The sequence below is a fragment of the Delphinus delphis genome, chromosome 16 (genome assembly GCF_949987515.2).
Source record: "Delphinus delphis chromosome 16, mDelDel1.2, whole genome shotgun sequence".
NCBI lineage: Eukaryota > Metazoa > Chordata > Mammalia > Artiodactyla > Delphinidae > Delphinus > Delphinus delphis.
In genome coordinates, this window is record NC_082698.1 from 34070399 (window position 1) to 34096783 (window position 26385).

At 44.4% G+C, this 26385-nt stretch overlaps 1 long non-coding RNA gene and 1 pseudogene across 1 annotated transcript; one reads left to right on the top strand and one right to left on the bottom strand.

The window, feature by feature from the left end:
- The first annotated feature begins 14775 nt into the window (after positions 1-14775).
- On the top strand, positions 14776-19506 carry LOC132439172 (uncharacterized). Its single transcript, XR_011246740.1, has 3 exons — positions 14776-15096; positions 15359-15506; positions 19408-19506. It is a non-coding gene; the product is annotated as an uncharacterized lncRNA (long non-coding RNA).
- Positions 19507-20396: 890 nt separating this feature from the next.
- Positions 20397-24875, bottom strand: LOC132439173 (serine/threonine-protein kinase MARK2-like; annotated as a pseudogene).
- Between the last annotated feature and the right edge of the window lie 1510 nt (positions 24876-26385).

The following is a 26385-nucleotide window of genomic DNA, read 5'->3' on the forward strand; positions in this document are numbered from 1 at the left end:
GTAGGACAGTGCTTTTAAGATATCTGTTTTTCCCCACTGAGCTATAGATTCTAAAGCAATGCTTGTCAGAATTCCTGCAGGCTTTTTGGACAGACATTAAAATCAGACAAGCTGATTTAAAATTTTACATGAACATGCAAAGAATCTTGAATAGCTAAAATAATTCTGAAGAAGAACAAATTTATCCTTCCTGATAGCAGGGCTTATATGAAACTATAATCAAGCTAGTGAGTATTGGCCTAAGGATTGACATATGGATCAATGGAAGGGAGCAGAGTCCAGAAATAGAGCCCCACCTTACTTTCAATTAATTTTTGACTAAAGTGTCATGGTAATTTGATGGGGGAAAAGTAGTCTTTTCTATGAATGGTTCAAGAAAAACTGGATATCCTTATGGGAAAAAAAAAAGAACCTTAACCCTTATCTCACAGTATATACAGAATTAACTCAGAAAAGCCTACAGATTTAAACATAAAAACTAGAACTGTAAAAGTTCTACAGGGAAACATAGGAGAAAATCTCTTCGAAGTTCGTTAGGCAAAAATTTCTTAGGATGCAAAAGTCACTAACCATCAAAGAAAAAATGGACATATTGAAGTTTTTCAAGTTTAAAACTGTCTTCTCTTTAAAAGACACCATTAAGAAAAGAAAATGGCAAGCTGCTGACTGGGAGGAAATATTTACAATACATAAATCAGACAAAGGACTTACATATAAGAATATACAAGAAACTCATAAGACAAAAACGTTGGAAAAGAGTTTAATAGATGCTTCACCAAAGGAGATGTAAGTAATGGTCAATATGTACATGAAAAGATAACATGAGTCACGGGGAAATGCAAATTTAAGCCAACAGGAGAGCAAAACTACAGTGAGAAGGAAGATGGGTGATTGCCTGGAGACTGAGGTCAGCAGATGGGATCAAAGGACATAAGGAAACCTTTTTAGAGAAGGCTTATCGACCTCCTCAGTGACTGGGTAAGTCTCTCTTGGTCTTGGATCTCCCGTCTTGGTTGACGATTCTGAGTTTTATTCAGTGGTTGGTAAACTTGTTATGAGGAGTAGGTTTTCCTTGAACTTAAGGCAGTTCAAGAAGAGGTACCTGAATTCTCAGTTGAAAGACACTGGGAAGGTTGCTCAGTTGAAATGCGCTGAGAAAATTGTCTAGCTGAAAGACACTGGGAAGGTTTGGACTGGGTGATTAGGTAAGGGCTAACCTGGTGTCTTTCCTTGAATGGGCTACTTTAACAGAGTTTGTTGGAATAAAAATGAAGACACCATATGAGAGCTTTTAGCTCCAAAATAAGAGACAAAATGCTCCTCCCAGCTGGTTACAGCTTTCTCAGGCAACTGAGAAATTTACAGGAGTGGTGGAGGCAAGTCCTCATACCATGCAGCGGTCCCGTAGAGTAACCCATTCATTAATTAAAGATATGCTCATCTGGGGTTGTACACATTAGAACTGGCCATCCAGTGCTTGAGCACCCATGGTGGTTTTAGTCTGCTGAAGGGAGAAACCCAGACACACTTCTAGGAGGAACTTGCATTATCTCCCTGTGCCTTTGAGATGTAAAGGTACCTGATCTTCTTAGGCATCTTGTTCTGTGTCTTGAGGGCTTGGTTTGTTGATCAGTGAGAAAACTCTTTCTGGCCTCCGCCATCTGGAAGGTACTCGTACAGTGTACATTTGGAAGCCAGGTGAAGAGACTGGGATTCCGAGCAGTCCCTTTGGCCCTGTCAGCTCTCAGGAGAGTTTGTCATAAGGGTTCCCAATCCATAAGGGGCCTTCATCATGTCAACTTTCACTGGATCCACCTGTACAATAAAGGCCCTTCCTTTCTTAGACTATTTTTGCAAATAAACTTTCTGGATCTTGTGAGGGCTGCATCCTTTGCACGATCCTATGGGGACACCTCTTGTGTCTTACTCATTTGAATCCCTATTCAGATCCTACTCATCAATGGCCAAATGATGGATCCTTTAAATTGGAAAAACTTCTAAACTTAAATTTTTAGAGAGCTCTCCTCGTAAACAGCTATTTTATTGGTAGCTATGGAAAGACCAAATTAAAAGGTGGACACAAAGAAATGTAATGACTAACCTTAAGAACTCCCTTAGTTTAAAAAAAAAAAAAAAACATCTGTTCGGGAAGCCTATTTGAATTTGTGAAATCAGCTTCCCTCACTGGGTCTTACAGATGCTAATAAAACATTAGGTTAATTAATGTTAATTAGATTAACAAGGGAATAGAAAGGGTTATTAAGGGGCAAGTCCTGTGGCCTGGATATTCATGGGATTGAAACAAAGGCTTTGAAACAACACTACTTAAGGTTGGATGAGCCAAAGGGACCCTCTGTGGGTCCACCCAATATTAAAGGGCCCCAAACAAGTTTGCTCTATTTACCCCAGTTTGGAAAAAAGGGGCTGGAAGGGAAAATTTACACTGAGAGACCCGATCAGCAATTGCTTAGAGCAACAGTTAGGCCAATTAATCAAGTTAAACATTGACAAAAGGGCCTGGGTTCCTTGGCTGGACCCCTCACTGGGGACCCCAAAGCCTTTTATACAGGAATGGATAAAACAGCTGGCGGATAAAAAGGAAAAGTTTCTGGAACTCCTTATAAGACCAAGACTTGCGGATGGGGTCCTAATGGAGGCTAAGGTTAAAGATTAAAAAAAGGAAGTTATAGAAAGGTTATGGAAAAGGAACCCTGAGAAAAGAGTTTTGTGTATGGTTAGGCCTGGCTAGGATTAGAACAAATTAAATAAATGAATCTTAAAAGTAAGGTTGTACAAAACTAGAATTTTATTCTTTCTGTTAAGAGGACAACGTTTTTTTGGAATATCTGCTTTTGATAACGGTTTCTTTACCTCTTAAGTAATCTGTTGTAACTTTCTATATTTGCCTTTGAAATCTTCTGTTATCACTTTGGTTAAATGAATAAGTACTGTTTCACAGTGATCTACACTACGATCCTGATTGATCAACTGTTTTTAAAACTTTTGATATTTTTGACAAACTTCCCCAAATCAGATTCTAAATAGAGTTCTTTTGACCTCTAGCTAACTTTGGGATGTTTCAGAGGGCCCCTGAAACATCTCAAAGAGAGGTATTAAACTAATTATACTTATTTGGTTAAATTACATGGGAAGCATTGTCAAATAAGTGATGATAAGCCTTCTTAAGTTATAGTTAGTTAACATCTATTTCTCTCTACCTGATCCATCCAGAAGTTGGCTTCTTTGTCTGGCTCCCCTCTGGACTTGGTGTTTTTTTATGATCCAGTTTGCAACTAGTTACACCAATCATTGTTCTATTGATCTCCCTTTGTAGTTTTTAAACTGTTTATGCTTTGTGACTCTTGCTGCTGTACTATAATCTTAGTAATGTTACTAGTGATAGCCTGTTATTTTATGATTGTTGTTTCTTGCATCACCTGCTGTGTAACCAGCTCTCTGACGAAGTTGATGACAGCTAAACATCTTGAGGCAATTGATCACATATATAGCTCTGTATAAAATTAAGTTTAATGTATATAGAAAGAAGCAACAAGGGAGAAACATTTCCTGGATCATAATAGACTAGTAAGACAGATGATCCAGAGAATTTTTAGGTTATTAACAGGACCGAATCTAGATACAGCTCTTGAATGGGCTCTCAATTAAATCCTCACTAAACCTAGGGATGAGACTTCCTAGCACCATGGGACAAATTTGTCATAAAATGCCTCTCAAACCTTAATCGAATTTATGACCAAAAGGGGAGAGACTGTGAACAAAAAAGAATAAACAGCGTCACTCATCACCCAGTTATACAAGTGGGTTAAATCACACCCCACCACAGTCACCCACCAACAGTGCACCCTAAGGGGAATTCAGGATGAAAAAACAGGATGAGGCATTCTGTGCTTTGGCCCCTAGATAATTAGGTGCATATCTCAGGAAGAATGTCTTTTATTTTTATTTTTTTTCTCTTTGGCTGCGTTGGGTCTTCGTTGCTGCGCACGGGCTTTCTCTAGTTGCAGCGAGCGGGGGCTACTCTTCATTGGGGTGCGTGGGCTTCTCATTGCGGTGGCTTCTCTTGTTGCAGCACGCAGGCTCCAGGACGTGCGGGCTTCAGTAGTTGTGGCACACAGGCTCAGTAGTTGTGGCTCACGAGCTTTAGAGCGCAGGCTCAGTAGTTGTGGTGCACGGGCTTAATTGCTCCGCAGCATGTGGGATCTTCCCGGACCAGGGCTTGAACCTGTATCCCCTGCATTGGCAGGCGGATTCTTAGGCACTGCACCACTACGGAAGTCTCAGGAAGAATTTCAATGACCCCAGATTCTTGCATCTTCCCACACACAGAAAAACCTAAAATCATTAACTTGAGACGTCTGTTCTTTGTGATTAGCAGTGATCTTTAACAAGATGCATGCCTGACTACACGTATTTCCCAGCCAAAACAAAGTCATGTGTATCCTGGCTCCTCACCCACCTCTTCCGAGCAGTTCTTCAGAGCTACTGAGTGGCTGTCTCCCAGGCGGGAGTCCTCAGTAAGACCCCAAATCAAACTCAAACTCACAATTCTCATGTTGTGCATTTTTCTTTAAGTTAACACTAGAAATGCAAGAATTGTGAGCCCCACACCAGAATACTGGATCAAAGCTGCCTTTTAACAAGATTCTCAGATGAGTCATATGTACAGTAAAGTTTGAGGAACACTGTTGATAACATCCCATCAATTAAAACTCTCCTCACTTATGGTGAAAAACACAAGGAAGACTTTTAGTTAGTTTTACAAAACTATTTTTGAATATTCTGTTTTGCTTTAGAAATTTCTTTTACTCAAGTGCACAAAATGGTTTACAGCTCAGTGAATTATCCCAAAGTGAAAACATCTGTGTACTGACAACTCAGGGGAAGAATTGTATCATTATCCTTTCGCCTTTATACTTTCTACCTCTCCCTCTTACCTAAAGGTAGCCACTCTCTTGACATCTTACAGCATAGATTAGTTTTACCTGCTTTGAACTTAATACAAATGAAATTTTAAAAATATGCATTGCCTGTGCCTGACTTTGTACAAAATTTCATGTTAGATTACCCATTTATTGTGTGTGTAGCTATAGTTTTTTCCACTTTTATTCTATAGAATTCCATTGTATGAATATATCACAATTTATCCATTATACTATTAAAGGACATTTAGGTTTCCAGTTTTTAGTTATTTATAAATAATGCTATAAACATTCTTAAACATGTCTTTGGGTACACACTTACATGCATTTCTGTGGGTGTACCTAAGAGTGAAATTGCTATGTCATAGATGACCATGTATGTTCAACTTTAGGAGATGCCATCAAACAATTTTCCAAAGTGGTTGTACCCACTTACACCCTCACCAGCAGGGTATGAGAGTTGCACTTGCTCCCCATTGTTAGTCTTTTCAATTTTGACCATTCTAATGGGTGTGGTAGGTGAATACTTTGTAGTTGTAATTTGTATTTCTTTGTATACTAATGAAGATGAGAGCCTTTTCATATATTTATTGACTATTTGAATATTCCCTTTTGTGAAGTCTCATGCCCCCCCCCCCTTTTTTTTTATCTTGTTGCCAGTCTTTTTCTTAGTGAGTCATAAGAGTTGTAAGTATTCTGGATCTGAGCTCTTTTGTCAGTTATATGCATTGCAAATACTATTTCTCACTCTCTGGCTTGCCTTTTCACTCTTTTTTTTTTTTTCCGGTACGCGGGCCTCTCACTGTTGTGGCCTCTCCCATTGCGGAGCACAGGCTCCGGACGCGCAGGCTCAGCAGCCATGGCTCACGGGCCCAGCCGCTCCGCGGCATGTGGGATCTTCCCGAACCGGGGCACGATCCCGTGTCCCTTGCATCGGTAGGCGGACTCTCAACCACTGCGCCACCAGGGAAGCCCTGGCACTGTAAGATTTAATGAACACAAAGATGAAGGGAAAAGCAGGGTCTGAATGTGCACCTAAGATATGCAAGGGCTCTGTGTTCTTAGGTGAGTGTTTGTACTCATGAGAAGAGGGAAAACTCGTTTTAACAAGTTCTTGAGAGGATTAAATGAGAAAATATGTGAGAAACTTTTTGGTAAATACATAGGGTATCAAAATTGGGTTGAAATTATTTGACAGTTTTGCCCAGGGACCAGTCTAATTGTGTGTGTGTGTGTTTGTCTGTGTGTGTGTGTGTCTGTGTGTCTGTGTGTCTGTGTGTTTGCTTAGCACATATTGGGATTGTGGCACCCCGGTGATCCTAAAGTGAGAATTACCGCTGACGTTGCAAAGATGAGTTTGTCCACCAGAGGGAGACAAAGCACTTCTCCATGAAAAAGGCCCCACATAAAACCCATTCTCCGACGTCACAGCTGCGTCAACTCCAATTTATGTAATGTGCCAAGCAGCACAAATGTGGGAAGATAGGTAAAATTATCTTTGGTACTGTTCTTGCCACCACTGGCAAAAGTTCCAGGTCTAACTTAAGGAACAACATGTGGAGAAAAATATATCTTATTCACCCAGAACTAGCATCTAGAAATATTTTCAATTCCTTTTCTAGCTCACTTTGGTAAAATAGACCATATAAACTGACATCAAAACTGAAAATAAAAAAGGATGGGGGATTTCCCTGGTGGCGCAGTGGTTGAGAGTCCGCCTGCCGATGCAGGAGACACGGGTTCGTGCCCCGGTCCGGGAAGATCCCACATGCCGCGGAGCGGCTGGGCCCGGGAGCCATGGCCGCTGAGCCTGCGCGTCCGGAGCCTGGGCTCCGCAACGGGAGAGGCCACGGCAGTGAGAGGCCCGCGTACCGGGGGGGAAAAAAAAAAAAAGGGATGGGTAGCGTTGTTGATATATTATAGAGTGTAAAATTTTGAAATAAAATTACTCTAAGAATTATGCAAATAGAAATCAACATCAACATGAGTAGATTAGCTTAAGATATGCTCACAGTATTTTAGGAAATATACAGACATAATAATGAACCTTACGTTTATTTCTTTTTTTAAAATTTTTAAATTTTTGGCCGTGAGGCTTGTGGGATCTTAGTTGCCTTACCAGGAATCAGACCCTCGCCCTCAGCAAAAAAAGCGTCCTAACCACTAGACTGCCAGGGAATTCCCCTTTATGTTTATTTCTAGATCTGAAATACTTGATTGGCAATTCTCAACTCTCAGTTTCTCCCATCTCTTGCTAAGCTCTATCATAGAAGCTCATAGAAGCTATAAAAGCTACGATCTTAATCTCTGTCCCCTTTTAGCTGCAGATGGTCAATGAGATGTAGGGAAAAAACACTAGGGAGGCTTCCCTTCCAGAATGAAATGATAAGACTTAGTACAAAAAAAATGCCTTTTCTCCCTTGTTCCCCCCTCCTCCTGCCCCATATTCCTGGGGACAGAAAACTTGGAGGTGGAATAACCATCACTGTCCATGAGATGACAAATGTGAGGATAAACGCCAGTATAATTAAGGTTGTCAGAGAGGACAGGCCGGAGGAGCCTGGGTCCTTCCCTGATGAACATTATCTGAGCCAAAATCCATAGTTCCACATACCACTTGGTTAGGGAGAACATTTTCAACACAATGGTACTAGAAAAGCCAGGAAGTCCTGTCACCCTACCTGATATAGCCTGTGATTTCTTCAGGGTCGGCACCAAGTTAAAGTACACAGACCCCTGCTGTGACTGAACACACAGTCAACAGAATAGAAATAATAAACCAGATGGTAATAAAAAACAGGTATTTGTATCAACGCAGGCCTAATTTGGTCTTTAGGGTGGACAGATGACAAACAAAGGTATCTAATTGGAAAATGAACTGGGAAAGAGTAAGATTTCTACATTTTGATTAAGCAGAGTGGGCAATTTGCTATTTGATGGCTAGGATATTCAGGATAATTGCTGTTCTATGGTCTAGTGCAGGAGAATTTCATGGAATAGGATTTCTCGGAAATCAGGGGTTGTTTAAAGAACTTGGGAGAATTGAGTTGGCGAAATAGGGGGAAGATATTATAGGCATATGAGGTCTCCTTGGAAAGGTCCTAAAGGTTTGGGTGGGTCCTCCCTGGAGCACAACATAGAACTGTGCCCCCTGGAGCTGTCACAAGTCGGCTCTGTGAGCTGCCCAGGGGACAGTGACGGTGTACTTCTGGAAAGCAAAGGTAATTGACTAAGAAGTAGGAGGAAGGAAATCCCTTTAATTGTTGAACTTCATCAGGTCTTCTCCTCATGCTGTTCTCACTTTCAGGCTTTTATTACCCTCTGGTAACACTCAGGTCTTTATCTCCAAACCTAACCTCTCCCTGAGTTTTCAGGCTCCTTTCCAACTGCCACCTGGATTTTTGCACATTCATTTCAAACTCACCATGTCCAAAAAGGAACTCATTGAAGTGTCTTTTCTTCCTGTACATTCCGTTTCCCATTCTGTGTATTTTTTGTACAGCTTTTATTCAGTGCTGACTACGTGCCACTCACTTTGCTAGTGCTGGTGGTACAAGGATGAGCAAAACCAGACATGATTCTACCCCACTGCGTTTTCAGTCTGGAGGGGCAGACTGCTACTAAGCAAATGAGCACACAAATGAGTACATATTTCAGTCTGTGATGACAAAGGAATGGACACCAGAGGGTATCTGAGAGTCAACAGGGGGACTGCTGTCTAATCAGGCAGAATATTACCCACCTGGTCACCAGGGCGTCATCCTCTCCTTTCCCTTTCTTACCATTTACATACAACCAACCGCCACATCTTGCCTATTTGACCTCCTAAATATTCCTAAATATTTCTCAAGCCCATCTCCTCTTTCCCTTCCTCATTACCCTAGCTGAGACTGTCTCCATCTTCGATGTGGACCGGGCATGACTCCCTGAGGCCAGGCTTTGTATATTTCCCTCTTTGTCTTCACTCTACCCCCATTCCTTTCCACACTGCCTTGAGACAGCGTTACCCCTCACCTAATCTGACCAGGTCGCTTTCCTGACTAAAGTCAGGAAAAGTAACCCCTGCTCCACGCAACTAGAGAAAGCCCGAGTGCGGCAGCAGAGACCCAGCGCAACCAAAAATTAATTAATTATTAAAAATCTATTAATTTTTAAAAAGTCAGTTGAATTTTTAAAAAATAAATTTATTGGGCTTCCTTGGTGGTGCAGTGGTTGAGAGTCCGCCTGTTGATGCAGGGGACACAGGTTCGTGTCCCGGTCCGGGAAGATCCCACATGCCGCAGAGCAGCTGGGCCCGTGAGCCATGGCCACTGAGCCTGCGCGTCCGGAGCCTGTGCTCCGCAACGGGAGAGGCCACAACAGTGAGAGGCCCGCATACCGCAAAAAAATAAAAATAAATAAATAAATAAATAAATTATTTTATTTTATTTATTTATTTTTGGCTGCACTGGGTCTCTGTTGCTGCGCACAGGCTTTCTCTAGTTGTGGTGAGCGGGGGCTACTCTTAGTTACAGTGTGCGGGCTTCTCATTGCGGTGGCTTCTCTTGTTGCAGAGCACGGGCTCTAGGTGCTCTGGGTGCTCAGGCTTCAGTAGTTGTGGCACGTGGGCTCAGTAGTTGTGGCTCGCAGGCTCTAGGGCGCAAGCTCAGTAGTTATGGCGCACGGGCTTAGTTGCTCCGCGTCATGTGGGATCTTCCCGGGCCAGGGCTCGAACCCATGTTCCTTGCATTGGCAGGCGGATTCCCAACCACTGTGCCACCAGGGAAGTCCCCTAAAAACTTAATAGATTTTATTTGGGGGGGAACAGTTTTAGGTTTATAGAAAAATTGAGCAGAGGCTTCCCTGGTGGCGCAGTGATTGAGAGTCCGCCTGCCGATGCAGGGGACATGGGTTCGTGCCCCGGTCCGGGAAGACCCCACATGCCGCGGAGGGGCTGGGCCCGTGAGCCGTGGCTGCCGAGCCTGCGCGTCCGGAGCCTGTGCTCCGCAACGGGAGAGGCCACAGCAGTGAGAGGCCCATGTACCGCAAAAAAAAAAAAAAAAAAAAAATTGAGCAGAATGTACAGATTCCAAAATACTCCATTCTCCCCCATTTTACCACCCCAACACAATTTCCCTTATTAACGTCTTACTTTAGTGTGGTACATTTGTTACAATTGACAAATCAATACTGATATACTATTGTTAACTAAAGTCTATAGTTTACATTAGGGTTCACTCTTTGTGTTGTACAGTCTATGTACAAAGGGTTTGACGAATACATAATGTCATGTCAACCATTATTACAGTACAGACAGAATAGTTTCTCTGCCCTAAAAATCCCCTGTACTCCACCTAGTCATCTATCCCTCCTCTGAGAACTTCCGCCAACCATTTTACTGTCTCTATAGTTTTGCCTTTTCCAGAATTTCGTAGTTGGAATAATACAGTATGTAGCCTTTTCAGAATGGCTTCTTTTATTTAACAATATGCATTTAAGTTTCTTCCAAGTTCTTTCTTTTGATAGCTCATTTCTTTTTATTGCTGAATAATACTCCACTGTATGGATGTATCACAGTTTATCCATTCACCTATTGAAGGACATCTTGATTGTGTCTACATTTGGAGAATTGTGAATAAGACTGCTATAAACATCTGTGTGCAGGTTTTTGAGTGGACATAGTTTTCAACTCATTTGGGTAAATACCAAGGAGCATGACTGCTGGGTTGTATGGTGAAACTATGTATACCTTTGTAAGAAACTACCAAACGATCTTCCAAAATGGCTCTACTATTTTGCATTCCCACCAGCAATAAATGAGAGTTCCTGTGGCTCCACATCCAGGCCAGTATTTGGCATTGTCAGTGTTTGGGATTTTAGCCATCCTAGTAGCTACATAGTGGTATCTCATTGTTTAATTTGCAATTCCCTAATGACATTTGATATTGAAATAGTATCTTTTCATCTGCTATTTGCCATCTTTAGTAAGGTGTCTGTTCAAATGTTTGGTTCACTTTTTAATGGGGTTGTTTTCTTATTATTAAGTTTTAAAGGTTCTTTGTATATTTTGGTTACAAATCCTTTACTAGAAACGTATTTTGCAAATATTTTCTCCCAGTCTGTGGCTTGTCATTTTATTCTCTTAAAGTTGTCTTTCACAGAGCAGAAATTTTTCATTTTAATTAAGTCCAACTTATCAATTTTTTCTTTCATGGATTGTGTTTTTGGTGTTGTATCTAAAAACTATTGCCAAAGGGCTTCCCTGGTGGCGCAGTGGTTGAGAGTCTGCCTGCCGATGCAGGGGACACAGGTTCGTGCCCTGGTCCGGGAAGATCTCACATGCCGCGGAGCGGCTGGGCCCGTGAGCCATGGCCGCTGAGCCTGCACGTCCAGAGCCTGTGCTCCGCGACGGGAGAGGCCACAACAGTGAGAGGCCCGCGTACCGCAAAAAAAAAAAACTATTGCCAAGGGAATTCCCTGGTGGTCTAGGTTAAGACTCTGTGCTTCCAATGTGGAGTGGGTTCCAAGGTGACGTGGGTTCAATCCCTGGTCAAGGAACTAAGATCCCACATCCCACATGGTGCAGCCAAAAATAAATAAATAAATAAAAATAAAAACTATTGCCAAACCCAAGGTCACCTCAGTTTTCTCCTATATTATCATCTAGGAGTACAGTTCTGTATTTTACTGTTAGGTATAAGATCCATTTTCAGTTAATTTTTGTGAAAAGTATAAGGTCTGTGTCTAGATTCTTTTTTTTTTGCATGTGGATGTCCAGTTGTTCCAGCACCATTTGTTGAAAAGACTATCCTTTCTCCATTGAATTGCCTTTGCCTTTTTGTCAAGTATTGGTTGGCTATATTTGTAAGGGTCTATTTCTGGGCTCTCTATTCTGTTGCATTGATCTATTTGTCTCTTGTTTAATACACACCATCTTCATTACTGTAGCTTTATAGTAAGTCTTGAAGTCGGTAATGTCAGTCCTCCAACTTTGTTCTTCAATATTGTTTTGGCTATTCTGGGTCTTTTGCCTTTGATATAAACTTTAGAATCAGTTTGTTGGTATTCTAAAAGCAACTTGGTAGGATTTTGATTAGGATTGTGTTGAATCTATAGATCGCGTTAGGAAGAACTGATATCTTAACATGAGTCTTCCTGTCCATGAATATGGAATATCTCTCCATTTATTTAGATTTTATTGATTTCTTTCATCAGAATTTTGTAGTTTTCCTCATGCAGATAATATATATATTTTGTATATGTATAATACAACCACATGTTGTCTAAAGGAGACTTATTTTGGATACAAAGACACAAACAGATTAAAAGTAAAAGGATGGAAAAGATATTCCATGAAAATAGTAACCAAAAGAGAGCTGGGGTTGTTATATTATTATCAGACAAAATAGATTGTCAAAAAAGATTATGAGACAAAAAAGGATATTATATATTGATAAAAGTTTCAGTTCATCAAGAATATATAAGAATTATAAATGGATACCTATCTAATAACATAGCCCCGAGTTATATGGAGTAAAAATTGACAGAAATGAAGGGAAAAGTGGACAATTCTACAATAATAGTTGACTATTTCAATACCTCACTTCCAATAATGGATAGAACAGCCAGACAGAAGCTCAATAAGGAAACAGAGGTCTTTGACAACACTATAAACCAGGTAGACCTAAAACACACATACAGAACACTTCACTGAACAACAGCAGAATACATTCTTCTCAAGCACAAATAGAATATTCTCTAGGATAGACTATATGTTAATCCACAACCAAAACTTAATACATTTTAAAAGATTGGTATCATACAAAGTACCTTTCTTATTTCAATGGAATAAAACTAGAAATCAATAACAGAAGGAAAAAAATAGAAAATTAACAAATATGTGGAAATTAAACAACATACACTTAAAGAACCAATGGGTCAAGGAAGAAATCACAAGGGAAATGAGAATAGCATGAGGAAAATGAAAATAAAAATACAACATACTATATGTATAGCTGATTCGTTTTGTTATACAGCAGAAACTAATACACCATTGTAAAGCAATTATACTCCAATAAAGATGTTTAAAAAAAAATACAACGTACTAAAAATTATGAGATACAGCCAAAGCAGTGCTAGGAGGGAAATTTATAGCTGTAAATACATATATTAATGAAGAAGAAATTTCTCAAATCAATCACCTAATTGTTTACATTAAATAACTGGAAAAAGAGGAGAAAACTAAACCCAAATGTCACAGAAGAAAGGAAATAATAAAGATTAGAGAAACGATAAATGAAATAAAGAATAGAAAAAAGAATAGAGAAAATCAACAAAACCTAAATTTGTTTCTTTAAAAAGATCAACAGAATTTGTGCACATGGAGTTGTTCATAATATTCCTCTATTATTGTTTTAATGTCTGTGGGATCAGTAGTGCTGGCCTCTTTTTCATGTCTGATATTAGCAATTTGTGTCCTCTCTTTCTTGGTTAGCTTGGCTGGAGGCTTATCGATTTTACTGATCTTTCAGAGAACCAGTTTTTGGTTTCTTTGATTTTCTCTATTGATTTCTTATATTCAATTTCATTGATTTCTGCTCTAATTTTTTATTTTTTCTTTTCTTCTATTTATTTTGGATTTAGTTTGCTGTTTTCTACTTTACTAAGGTTGAGGCTTACAGATATTAGATCTTCCTTCTTTTCTAATACATGCATTCAATGCTATATATATTTTCCTTTAGCATCATTTTTGTTGGATACTACAAATTTTTACAAGTTGTATTTTAATTTAGTTCCAAAAATTTTTTTAATTTCTCTTGAGACTTGTTTTTTGATTTGTGTGTTATTTAGAAGTATGTTATTTAATCTTCTGTTATTTGGGGGTTTTGCAGCTATCTTTCTGTTTTTGGGGGTTTTTTTGCGGTACACGGGCCTCTCACTGTTGTGGCTTCTCCCGTTGCGGAGCCCAGGCTCCGGACGCGCAGGCTCAGCGGCCATGGCTCACAGGCCCAGCCGCTCGGCGGCATGTGGGATCTTCCCAGACCGGGGCATGAACCTGCGACCCCTGCATCGGCAGGCGGACTCTCAACCACTGCGCCACCAGGGAAGCCCTATCTTTCTGTTTTTGATTTCTAGTTTAATTCCATTGTGGTCTGAGAGTACACTGTATTATTTCTGTTTTGAATTTGTTAAAGTGCGTTTTACACCCCAGAATGTAGTCTATCTTGGTGAGTGTTCCATGTGAGGTTGAGAAAAATGTATACTCTGCAATGCTGGATGAAGTAATCTATAGACGTCAACAGATCCAATTGACTGATGGTGCAGTTCAGTTCAACTACATCCTTAGCTGATGTTCTGCCTGCTGGATCTGTCCATTTCTGATAGAGAGGTGTTGGAGTCGCCAGCTATGTAGAGGACTGGTTTATTTCTCCTTTCAATTCTATCCATCTTTGCCACACAAATTTTGACTCTCTGTTGTTAGGTTCATCCACATTAAAGATTGTTATCGCTTCTTGGGGAATCGACCCATCATTATGTAATGCCCCTCTTTATTCCTGATCATTTTCTTTGTCTTGGCTCTACAGCCGGAAGGCTGGCGCTCGTCGCTGCGGACTCGTTCGTGAAGGGGACGCGCAGTTCCTGTTTGTGTGAGGTTGCTTTAGGTGACCTGCTGTTATCTGCGGAGGAACAGCCAGGAACGGGTCATAAAATGTCGTGAATCACTGTCAGAATTTTGGGCCTTAGCCGGGTCCACATCCTCTCCCGCAGTGGCTTTTCGCCTTGGTGCACAGTCTACGGGATGAAACTGTTCGCGTTTCCTCCAAGCTCCTCACGTTCTGCAGTTTGGCCACAGAGTTTAAGCTCTTTTCACCCTCAGCAGGCAATTTGCAAGTGACCTTGTCGTTGTCAAAGCCTCACCTAGCGCTTCAGCGCCTCCCGGAGCTCTGGCGGACTCGGTGGCCCGAGTCCCAGGAGCTGGGGCTCCAAGCGGGGACACAGGCGTGAGACTGGAGGGCGACGGACAACTCGGTCTCCCGGCAGTCCCGCCGCTTGCGCCCATCGCGGCCGTTAAGGATGTTGATTCGTTACCAAACGGCCATCTAGAAAGACAGTCATGATTTAAACTTCCATCAGAGATCATTCAATTACCGCGGGAGAAGGATTGGATCTTACCTTGGTACCCACCTTGCAATTTATTTAATGTTTGGGAGAGGGTGATTTTTTAAAAAATGTATTCTTCACCAAAAAGTGAGACTAATTCCTAGTGATGGATCTGCAAGTCCAGATTTGTGGGTGGCAACTTGATGTGATTCCAGAGCCTCTGACGTCTTACGGTGTGGAACGTCCGCTTAGACTTTGGAGCCCGACAAATGGGTTTGAATTCTGGTCAGACACTTATCAGTTGTGCAGTCTTAACCCCAATTTCTTTCTCTTTAAAGGATTGCTCGATTATGTCTATGCAAAGGGCAGGTGGATCTTGGTGAATAACAGTGAATTATCAACTTACTTGGATGGTCACTCCAACTTAGCTGCTCTTCAAGATGTCATTTCTTTGTTGGAGCAAAGCAACACATTCTTTGGCGCCTGGTATGTCTAAGTTGGAAGTAATTTACCTCCTGAATTTTGTTTACATATATAAATGATACATGTTATTGTAAAGAATTCAAAACATATAAATATAAACAGAAGAGAGTAAAGGTAGCCTGAAAGCTGCACGCTAAATTAACCCCCAATATTCGGGGAGCCTAGTGGACAAGAGGCTCACTGTTTGGTGTGTAGATTCTCACTTGTTCCCGGGTTTTCAGCACAGCCTTACTGCTTACAGGATAGGCTGGGCCCTAGAGTCCAGAGCTTTGTTGAATGAGCATCTCCAGGGAGTAAACCTCCAGTCTTCAACCAGTGGAGTGGATATGGGCTTCCAGCCACTGTGTTCAGACTTGCATTGACTTCCCCGAGTTTTTACCCACCTGATCCTCCACAGGGTCCCTGACGCCTCTGGTCCAGAGCTTCTGAGGGGCCGCAGCAGGGAAGAGCTTGCTCACACTCTGTTGCTACTGGTTAGGGTTTGGCTTCCTCATGTTTGCAGAAAAGTTACTACTTGTACACATGCATTCTTGCTTCCAAACTTTTATTGCCATTGTCTTCCTGCCACTTCTGCTTATCCTTGTGGTTTGACCTTGTAAATTATTCCCTTTACTATCATTTTAGAAGTTATAGGAGGGGTGGGGAGGTAAATGCCCTTGTTCATTTTTTGATGATTAGTGGGAACTATCTCATAAAATTCTTATACACATTTTATGTACTATTTAAGTTTAACCTAGTGTCCTAGAACCCTTAGAGCAGAGTAACTGCTGTGTGTGTGTGTGTGTGTGTGTGCGTGTGTGTATGTGTGTGTGTGTGTATTGAGGATAAGGGGGCATCAGTACTAGACTCAAATGTTTAATTGACCCTAATTTTATACTATTACTATATTTAATCACAAATATAATCTTCTTTGTTCCTTTCCTCTCATATTTTATAAATAGCTTAAGTTTTAACATCTATTCTTTCACAAATTGGCCTTAAATCTAGGTCAATATTTGTTCCTTTCCAGGAACAAGTAGAACCTGCCTTGCCTGCAATGTATAAATTTTTCAAAATACAGTAGGACCTCAGCTTTTTGTTAAACGTGCTTTTGTCCCACTTACAAATATTAAGAAAAACTAAACATTAAAAACTAAGAAAAAATTGTAAAGAAAATAAAATTTATCAGTTCTCACAGATGAAGGGTTATAAAAATAAATCTGAATAAAAATAAATTTTTATTTATTTAAAAATAAATAAAACAATCATTTCTGTTTTTATTTTCCATTTCCTTCTGATATGAATTAAAAGCACTCTCATATAAGTCCATTTATGTCTGTAGTACAAACAAATAGCATCAACAAATGTTAAGTGCCAATTTTATTCAAATATTTCAGATTCTCTTAAGTGCAAGTGACAGAAACTCATCTCAAACTAACTGGTTGAAAAGGTGATTTATTTGTTTGAATACCTGGGAGTTCCAAGGGTTTATTCAGCTCTAGTTACAGCTGGATCAGAGGGCGTGTCAAATGATATTGTCCGGATTTGAGTGTAATGTGTGTCTGTCTATCTATTTATCTATCTGTCAGAAACATTGTTTCATAAAAATGTTATCAGGCTGTTGACAATAATATTTAAACAAATATCCAAACAAGTGTTTCATTTCAGGTGGTTCCCTCAGGAGAATAATTTTTCTCTTGGGTTTTCCTTCAGGTAGTGCAGATTAGAGCCACAGAGTGAAATCGGTCTGGTAATTTTATAATCATAGTTCATTCACTGGTCCCCAACTGATATACTTTCTCTTATGGACACTTGTGTATTGCATCTGCAATCCCTTGGATGTTTGGTCTTTTCCCACCCTTATTAGCCATAGTGGGATGCAGAGGTTGCCTCACTCAATGGGAGATGAAAATGCCAAACTCTTGCTTTCCTAGACTCCCTTGCAGCTAGGGCATGGTCCAGTGACTTACAGTGACTTGGAAGTAGGAACCAGTGACTCAAAGGGGTAGGGACTGGGAGCCTCCACATGGATGGAGTTCCTAGGGCAGCAGTGGCAGCAAATGGTATGCAGGGTGCAGTGCTAGAGGGGTTGGTGGTGCAAGATGTAGACTCTTTTGCTTGCTGGTGGTGGTAGGGATGTCCACACTTGACTAGTTGTGCCATGTAGTAGTGGGCATTGGTCCTGTGTTTCATAGAACCTGGCTCTCCATCCATATTGGCAATTTCGTGATCTACCCAACATTATAAATTCCTTTCTTGTCAGACTCAACCTGAGTTGGTTTCCATTGCTTGCGACTGAGACCCATGAACTGATAACCTTGTCTTTCTCTGTGTCATCTCTCCTTTACTCCTTTACTCTCTACTTACATCTTATAGCACTCCCCTGGCCTATGCCGCTTGAATCTTCTGAGAATTAGCTGGAAGAGGGGGTCTTGGAGAAGAGATCAGGAGAAGAGGATGGGAAGCCACACTGGGTCTGGGAGGCAGAGAGAGCCCTGCTGGAGGCCGTCAGAAATCAGGCCAGCTGATTGCTAATTCAGCAGGTGCAAGCTGCCAGCCACGGGGACACACTCCTCTTCCCACCTTTGCATCCATGACCCGGTCCAGTCTACCATCACCACTCATCTGGAATGTGGCACTGTTTCCTGGCATCCGTCTGCTTCTGCCCTTGTCCCCCTAAACGCTTTATCAAACACAGGGATCCTGAGAAAACATAGCATCAGCCAATGTCAACTCCCCTGTGACAACTCTCTGTGACAACTCCCCAGTGTCTCCCCATTTCTCTCAGATTAAAAGTCTTTTATAGAGGACTAAAGTTTTTCCCCTACTAGTAATGAGTAATTCTCATTACTATGCATTTGATCCCAGGAGAAACTAAGTGCAGGAGGGGATGCTGGGAGGGGAGGGGCCACTTGCTGGGGTCCCCCTGGCCCCCACCCCATTTGGGAGCAAAGCCATGTTTTCTTGGACCCCTCAGAGCATCCAGCCTGTTCCACAGGGCAGGAATAGGGAGTGGAGGGGAAGGGGAGCCCTTGGTCTAAGTGGGGGATGCAGCGCCATCACCAGCCAGCGCCCATAACCATCCGTCTCCACACCAGCTGCGGGGTTAGCAGGCAGGGAGCCACTCTGCCCAATCTGTCCCCCAGCCCATGGACAGGCGACATTGTCAGGAAGGGATGGCTGGGAGACAGAAAGCTGAGGCAGCAGGGTCCGGTGGGAGGAGCTCACTGCAGAGGAACTAGATGTGGCCCAGATCAGTGCAATCCAGGGAAGCGATGGGGAAGAGGATGGTGGGTGGTGGCGTAGTGGTGCTTTCAGACAAAGGCTCTCCTAGAACGGAGAATGCTGTGTCCCTGTCACCAGGGAGACCAACGACCCAGGGGCCCCAGGGGGAACCTAATGTCCCTGCAGCCCCTCCACACTCCCAGCCCCAGAGTGCGTGGGGGAGTGATGGCACAGAGCTGGCAAGGAGGACAGCCACCCCTTGCCCAGCGCCCTGTGGAGAAACGCCAGCTCTGGGGAAGGAGGGAGGGCTCAGGGCGCACGGTGGAAGGAGACCAGAGCCCCCACCCCACACACCTCTGCAGCCCAGGGGCTGAGGTCGGGGCAGGCTGCGCTGGTGGTTTGCTTGGAGGGGAATGTGGGGCGGAGCGGGCAGAGTAGAAGTGGGCCCTGCTAGGGGCCCGAGCCCCTCCCGGGGAGCTCCAGAGATCCAGGCTCGGTGTCCCAGTGGAGCGGGGAGGAGAGGGGGCCGCTGGCCAGCAGCTTCCATCAACTCGCCCTGAGCCTTCCCTTTCCACCTGGGAGCTTCCTACCGCCCTGCCTGTCTGGGGTCCCCGCCAGACGCAAGTGATGGTGGCCACTCCGTCGACTCTGAGTAAACAGCTGTGTGTTCTCACTGGAGTCGCCTGTGTTTATCTTACAGGGCATCGCGCCTCCCCACTGGGCGGAAGAGAAGAGGAGGAGGCCGAGGTGGGAGCAGGGTTCCGAGGAGACGCCCTGCCTGGTTGCGAGTTGGACCAGGTGGACGAGCGCGGCCTCAGCTCGGGGCAGCCCTCCTCTGGTCCCCGGGCGTTGGTTCCGGAGGCGATGCTTCTGGAAGCCGTGGAGACGGGGGTCCGCGTTTCGATTCCCCGGGTCGGAAGGCCGCCCTCCCTGCTCGCGAGTCCCGGCTGCTCGCACAGCTGCGGTTCCTGCTTTGGCCGCACCTGCAGCTGCTCGCTTGGAGCGCCGCCCGCCCCCGCATCGTCTCCTGCCTCCGCATCCTCTCCTGCCCCCGCATCCTCTCTTGCCCCCGCATCCTCTCCTGTCCCTGCATCGTCTCCTGCCTCCGCATCCTCTCCTGCCCCCGCATCCTCTCCTGCCCCCGCATCCTCTCCTGCCCCCGCATCCCGCTCCTGCCCCCGCATCCCGCTCCTGCCCCCGCATCCTCTCCTCCCGCTCCACGGAGCTCGTGGTCTCCATCGTCCATCTCAAGTGTAGTGAGCGCGGCTCACGTTTCATCTCTGCCTCGGCTGCTCACCACGTGAGTGAGGAGTGTCATCCCTCTGTCTTGGCTTTCAGCTTCATTCAGGTTCCTCCGGCAAACCTCGATTTCTTCCTGTCGATTTGGACTTGAACTTCCTGAAGAAGCTCCCAGTGGAGCCGATCATGGCTTTTGCCGCTGGCGGAGGCTGGGGTCTCACCTCAGGGCAGAATGTCTGGGTCTGGCACCTGTCGGGCTGCCCCTGTGGGCGAAGTTCCCTTTGGACAGAGCCGGGGCTCCACTCCCTACTGACCCTGCAGGTAGACGGGTGGACTCGGGGACAGGTGGGGGCTGTGCTGGGCTTGGGTTCCACACAGGTACTCTCCGCGGGGCGGGGCCCGGAGGCCCCCGTGGGCTGCACTTGGATTCCTGGTGCAGGCGGGGCTGGGTTAGACTGTGGCCGAAGCCGAAGCCAAGGGGGCCCCGGACCCGCACGGTGAGGCTGCCTTGGCCGTTGCGCACGGAGGCCTGGCCGAGGCTGGCGCTCTCCCAGCGCGGGGGATTCTTGCTCTGATTTGTGCCGGTGGAGAGGGCGCTGGGGGTGGGCGGCAGAGGCGGTCTTCTTCCCCTGCCGCTCGCTGGCTGTGCTGTGGCCTCCGCCCTGCGTCCTGATCCTCCGCCACATCTGCGTTCCTCCCCGGCGGAGTGTTCTCAGAGCAGCAGTTAGAGGTGGGAATGTGCTGCTTGCAGCTGGCGGGGACCCTGTGCCGTTCCTGGGGGCGGGGAAGGAGCGCTGCGGTTAGATCCGCTGAAGGCTGAGGCTTCAGGGTGACCCGGTAGCCCTCTGGCTCAGATCTCTTATAACCCAGGAGCAGATACTGGAACATTACCTTGTCTTTCCGGCCTGTCAGTGAGTCCTGGATCTCTGTCTCCACGTGTAACCATGGACGCCATGAATTCAGTCAGCTGGGGGTTTCTGGTAGTCAGAGAGCGGCTCCATGTAGAGCTTTAGTTCCTCATATCCATGACCCACAGTAATCCACGGATCCTTCATGATTTGCTCTTACTTCTTACTGAGAATCAGAGATTTCTTAAACAGATTTTCATTCCATAAATATGCAGAAGAGAACATAATATATTCTGTCCTAGTACCCCTCTGGCAGTCCTTGAAGTTCTGTCCATCAAGAGGCAGGAATCCATCGGCCAGTGTTGACAGAATGACTTCCTGTGCTTCTTCCCTGGAAGAGTTCCAGGCAGCATGAGGGGGACCACCCCAGAAGGTGTCCAGCTTGTTGTAAAAGGTGCATTTGTTGCTGAAGCCAAAGTGTGATGTTTACGTCCAAGAGCAGGTTTTCTGCCTTTAAATCTCTGTGGACAATACCCTCCTGGTGGACTCTGCTCTCAGCTGCTTTGCTTTCCTACTGCCATGAGCCACGAGGTACTCAAACACGTCTGCTCCACTAGCGTCCTCCTCTCCGCAAAGGCCGAGAGTTTCCTCAGCCTCCATCACTTCAAATACTTCACTGTGTTGAGATGATCCAAACCTTCATGATTCCTGCTTTGCGGGACAGTCTCCGGAGGCTGGAGGAGTTCCGCTGAGTCTCATCAACGATCTTCACGGCTCTCGCTTTCCCAGCCAGGATGTGCCGGCCAACTTCACCGTAGCCCAGTCTTCCTTGCCAGCCGTCTCAAGGGTCTAGAGGACACCATGTGAATCTGGGTCTCTCCTCAACAGAGACGGCTCAGAGGCCCCGCAGCACGCTGGACTCACTGCTGTGCTTGGAGTCGAGGCGTCCTAACGTCGGCTTACATCTGGGAAGAGCTGGTGAGAAGCTTGGTCCAAATCAAAAGAAAACCAGTTCAAAGTTCACCCCATGAACTGGTCTTTATGACTGAATCAAAACACAATGCCAGACAAAACTAAAAAGAAACAAAAGCAAATACTAACAAGCTAAATTTAAAAAGAAAAAAATTGAGGGAAAGAAAAATAATAAAAGTAAAATTAGGGCTTCCCTGGTGGCGCAGTGGTTGAGAGTCCGCCTGCTGATGCAGGGATCACGGGTTCGTGCCCCGGTCCGGGGAGATCCCACATGCCGCGGAGCGGCTGGGCCCGTGAGCCATGGCCGCTGGGCCTGCGCGTCCGGAGCCTGCGCTCTGCAACGGGAGAAGCCACAACAGTGAGAGGCCCGCGTACCGCCAAAAAAAAGTAAAATTAAAGAATAAAGAAAAGAAGTGAGGAAAAAATAATATAGGGGGAAAAAAATAAGCCCCAACAACTAAAATAGACCAAAATGCCAAGGAGAAAACAAGCTAACTTTCGTCAGAGTCGCTCAGGTCACTGAAAAGCAGCTTACTGAGCCAGAAGGACTCATAAACTAGTCCTAACTGGGAACTTATTTGGTTCTTGGAATTCTAAAACAATAGCTCCTTATGAGGTCATAGGAAGAAACAGACCTATCAACAAAGTTGGGGATAACCACAGTGATTTTCTCACTTTTCGATCTCAAGTGAGACCCATTACTCATAAAAAAAAATTAGGGACTTCCCTGATGGTCAAATGGTTAAGACTCTACACTTCCACTGCATGGGGCACAGGTTCGATCCCTGGTCAGGGAAGTTCCACATGCTGTGAGCGGAGCAGCCAAAAAAAAAAAATTGAGGACCCCAAAGGGCTTCTGTTTATATGGGTTATGCCTATCAATATCTTCTTAGAAATTAAAACCTATAGGATGCTTCAGTGCCTTTTTATTTCTAGTTTGAAAAGCTGTAATTTTGGCTTTTTAAGAGCTCGTAATGTCTACACTTAAAATATTCAATTTCTTTTTCTTTAAACTCAAATTGATTGCTCTCAAAATGATGCCACAACTTAACTGGCATCATGATACTGTGTGAAAATGTTCTGTTGCATAAGACAGAATAAGGTACATTATTAACATCTATTAAGGGAAGATAGTTCTCAGGTTTTATTTACAGTTTCACCCAGTTCTTAGTAGATTCCTCCCTTCCATGAGCCAGAGAACTCACTGTGTCAGTTTCAGCAGCTTTAAATGTAGAGGTTACTGTTGTGAGTTGAGAAAGCACGACGTCTACTCTTTTTAAACCAACAATACACTGTGTTCTGTTCCCCTCTTATTCAGCATGAGATGCGGGTAGGGGTGGCTGGGGTCATCACCGATAGTTAAGAGGAGGGAACCAAGACACCCCTGCATGACTTTTTAAAGATGTTTTATCAACTATACTGTAGATACTGAAAAGGGCGCAAATCATCAGTGTGCTGCTTGGTGGCTGCTCGCAAATTGAATTCACGTACTTAACCAGCATCCAGATCAAGGTCCATACAAAGTACACGCAATGCTTTAAATTATTCAAAATATTATTTATTTTGCATATTTAGTGCCTGTTGTCTGTCTCTCCCATTTGAGTATCAACTCTGTGCAAGTGGTTTTTTTGTCTGTTCTTTGCTATATCTTCATCACCTAAAACCGTTACTGGCACGTAGTAGGCTTGAATAAATGTTTGTTGAATGAATGAAAGAATGAAGTTCGCAACATCAATCTAATGGCCCAAAGAGTATGTCAACATAGTCAGATCTGTTTATTTTCCAGCTCTACAACTTCAGGTGACTTTCTGAGCTTCAATTTTCTTATCAGTAAAATAGGGCTAAATAACACCAATTTTGCAGGGTTGTTGTGAGAATTAGACAAAATACGTGTACAATGTCTGACATCTAGCACACGCTCAGTATAGCTATCTTTATTTTTCACTGTAACTGCCTTTATAAGGCATAAGCAGATGGAAGGTATGTAGTAAAGAACTTGGCCCTGCCCAGATTGGTCTGACCTTTGTCCCTGGTTCCTGGGAGATAACCTTTAAACCCCTGGAATTTTCCAAGTGATGGGCACGTCTTTGTTATTCATGTTGGGCCCCTTTGCTCACACCTGATAGTTTATGCTAATGAGGTGAATCTTGGTCTGCTCAGGCCAGGTGATATCAGCCTCACCTCCAGGGGGTGGAGCGGGGCTGGAGTCTAAGTTCAATCCTATGGACAATAAATCAATCACTCATGCTTATGGAATGAAGCCCCAGTAAAACCTCTAGACACTGAAGCTCGGGTGAACTTCCCAGGTTGGCCACACTCCATGCGTAGTGCCATACGTCAATATCAACATCTGGAGGGTCATGCGTTCTGAGGACAGTCGAAGCTTTGCATTTGGGAACCTCCCATACGCTACCCTTTGTATCTCTTCTTCTGGCTAATTTTGATCTGTATCCTTTCCCTGAAATAAACCGTAACTGTGAGTATAACAGCTTTCAGTGAGTTCTGTGATTCCTTTTAGTGAATCTGTCCAACCCAAGGGTGGTTTTGGAAACCTGAACTTGCAAGGCAGGCAGGACCCCTGTGCTCTGGTCCAGGCTCAGTAGCTGGCTGTGTCCACTGGCAAGAGCCACGTGGCCTCACTGCCTCAGTTTGCTCATCTGTGAAACTAGGAGGAGAAGCCAGATGGTCTCTTGGCTTCTGTAGCCTTATTGTTAAATGAAGTTCTTTTCTTCTCAGGGAGCATTTGTCTCTGCCTGTTTCTCACATGCAAACACACAAACAGATGTGTGCAGAAGCCAGTCAGGGGAGAGGCCACAGCCCCGTCATGTCAGGTGAGGGTGACACAAGACCCCTTTCCAGGACTTCCCTGGTGGTCCAGTGGTTAAGACTGTGCTTCCACTGCAGGGGACACGGTTTTGATCCCTGGTTGGCCAACTAAGATCCTGCCTGCCGTGCGGCCACAAAAAAAAAAAAGACCCCTTTCCCGGAGTAGTTGAGCTGCCTTGATGAATTCATGACTTGTTCTTTCTTCCCTGTTCCCTGGAGAGAGTCAGCTGTGTTTGCTTCCGGGGTTGATGAATGCCTGCAGATGCTCGGACAGCAGGGCCATTGTGACTGCACAGAAGGGCGCTCTGCTTTCTTCAAGTTCCTCCTGAGGCCCTGCACGGGGGCTCTCACCACACCAACCCTCTCCACCCACCCTTAATCCTTCTCATCCTTTCCTCCTTATCTCCTTCCCATCCTCCATGTCCCACTTAAAGACTGGAGGAAAGAGGGGCACCTAGGGTTTCCCTGCGGTTCCCCCATGACTCCAAGCCCCACATGTTATAATCAATCCTTGAGCCTCTTCACAGTGCATGTCATTTCATCCTCGCAGCCCTGAGAGAGAGGGATTATTATTGTCCTTTTGCAGATGAGGAGCCCAAGGCCAGAGTGGTTAAGTAACTTGCCCAAACACACTCAGACAAGGAAGTAGATTTGAATCCAAGTCTGGCAGATCCCGAAGTCTTAATGATTCTGTCATTCACTGGGCCTCTCTGACGGTGGGGTGGCAGATTTGAAATTGGGGCTGGGATGGTACAGTAGATTGATTATGGTCCCAATTTTTCTCCCCTCCCTGGATCCACACATTTGATAATATCCTCCCATCTTGACTCTGGGTTTGACCTTACCACTTGCTCTGGCCAAAGGAGTGTGGCAGAAATGGCAGGTACGTCCATTCCAAGCCTAGGCCTCCAGAGGCTTTGCGTACTTATGTTCTGTCTCTCTGGGGCCTCTACCACCACCTACCAGAGGATAACAGAGCACGTGGGTGGCAGCCCAGGTGTCTCATTCTGGGCCACCCTAGACCAGCCTGCAGACCTGCCCAAACATGGGAGGTAGATAGCCCAGCGATGATCAGTGGATCCCACAGCTGATAGCAGCTGTGTAAATGAACGTGGTCAAGACCAAGGAACCACCGAAATCACCTGTAGACTTGTAGGAAATGGTAAATTCTCATTGTTTAAATTTGAGTTTGGGGGTGATTTGTTATGCTGCAATAAATGAAACATGAGGAAAACCTGGTCACAAGGTTCATCAGTTCCTTAAGAGCAATTAGAAAGAACTTCTAAACTCCTGTGATTTCTTCTCTGGGCCCTTAACACTCTCCTTCCTCGAATTACTTTACACCATCTCTCCCTCAACTCCAAAGTAACCCAGTCCCCACTGGCCTTATGTTCTAGACCTCTGTCTACTATTTCTCAACCTGCATGTCCTTCCTGCTCCACAGGAAGCTCCTCTCAGGAGCTCATGGTGTTTCCTTCTTTTTAAGGCTGAATAATATTCCACTGTATGTAAACACCACATCTTCTTTATTCATCTGTCAATGGACATTTAGGACATGTCTCCATACCTTGGCTATTGTGAACCGTGCTGCAATGAACACAGGAGGGCAGAAATCTCTTTAAGATTCCACCGATGAACCTGTGGATATTATGCTAAGTGAAATGAGCCAGTCACAGAAGGATGGATACTGAATGATTCCACTTACGTAAGGGACCTAAAATAGTCAAGCTCCTAGAAACGGAGACTAGAACAGTGGTTACCAGGGGCTGGGGGGAGGGGAAATGGGGAGTTTT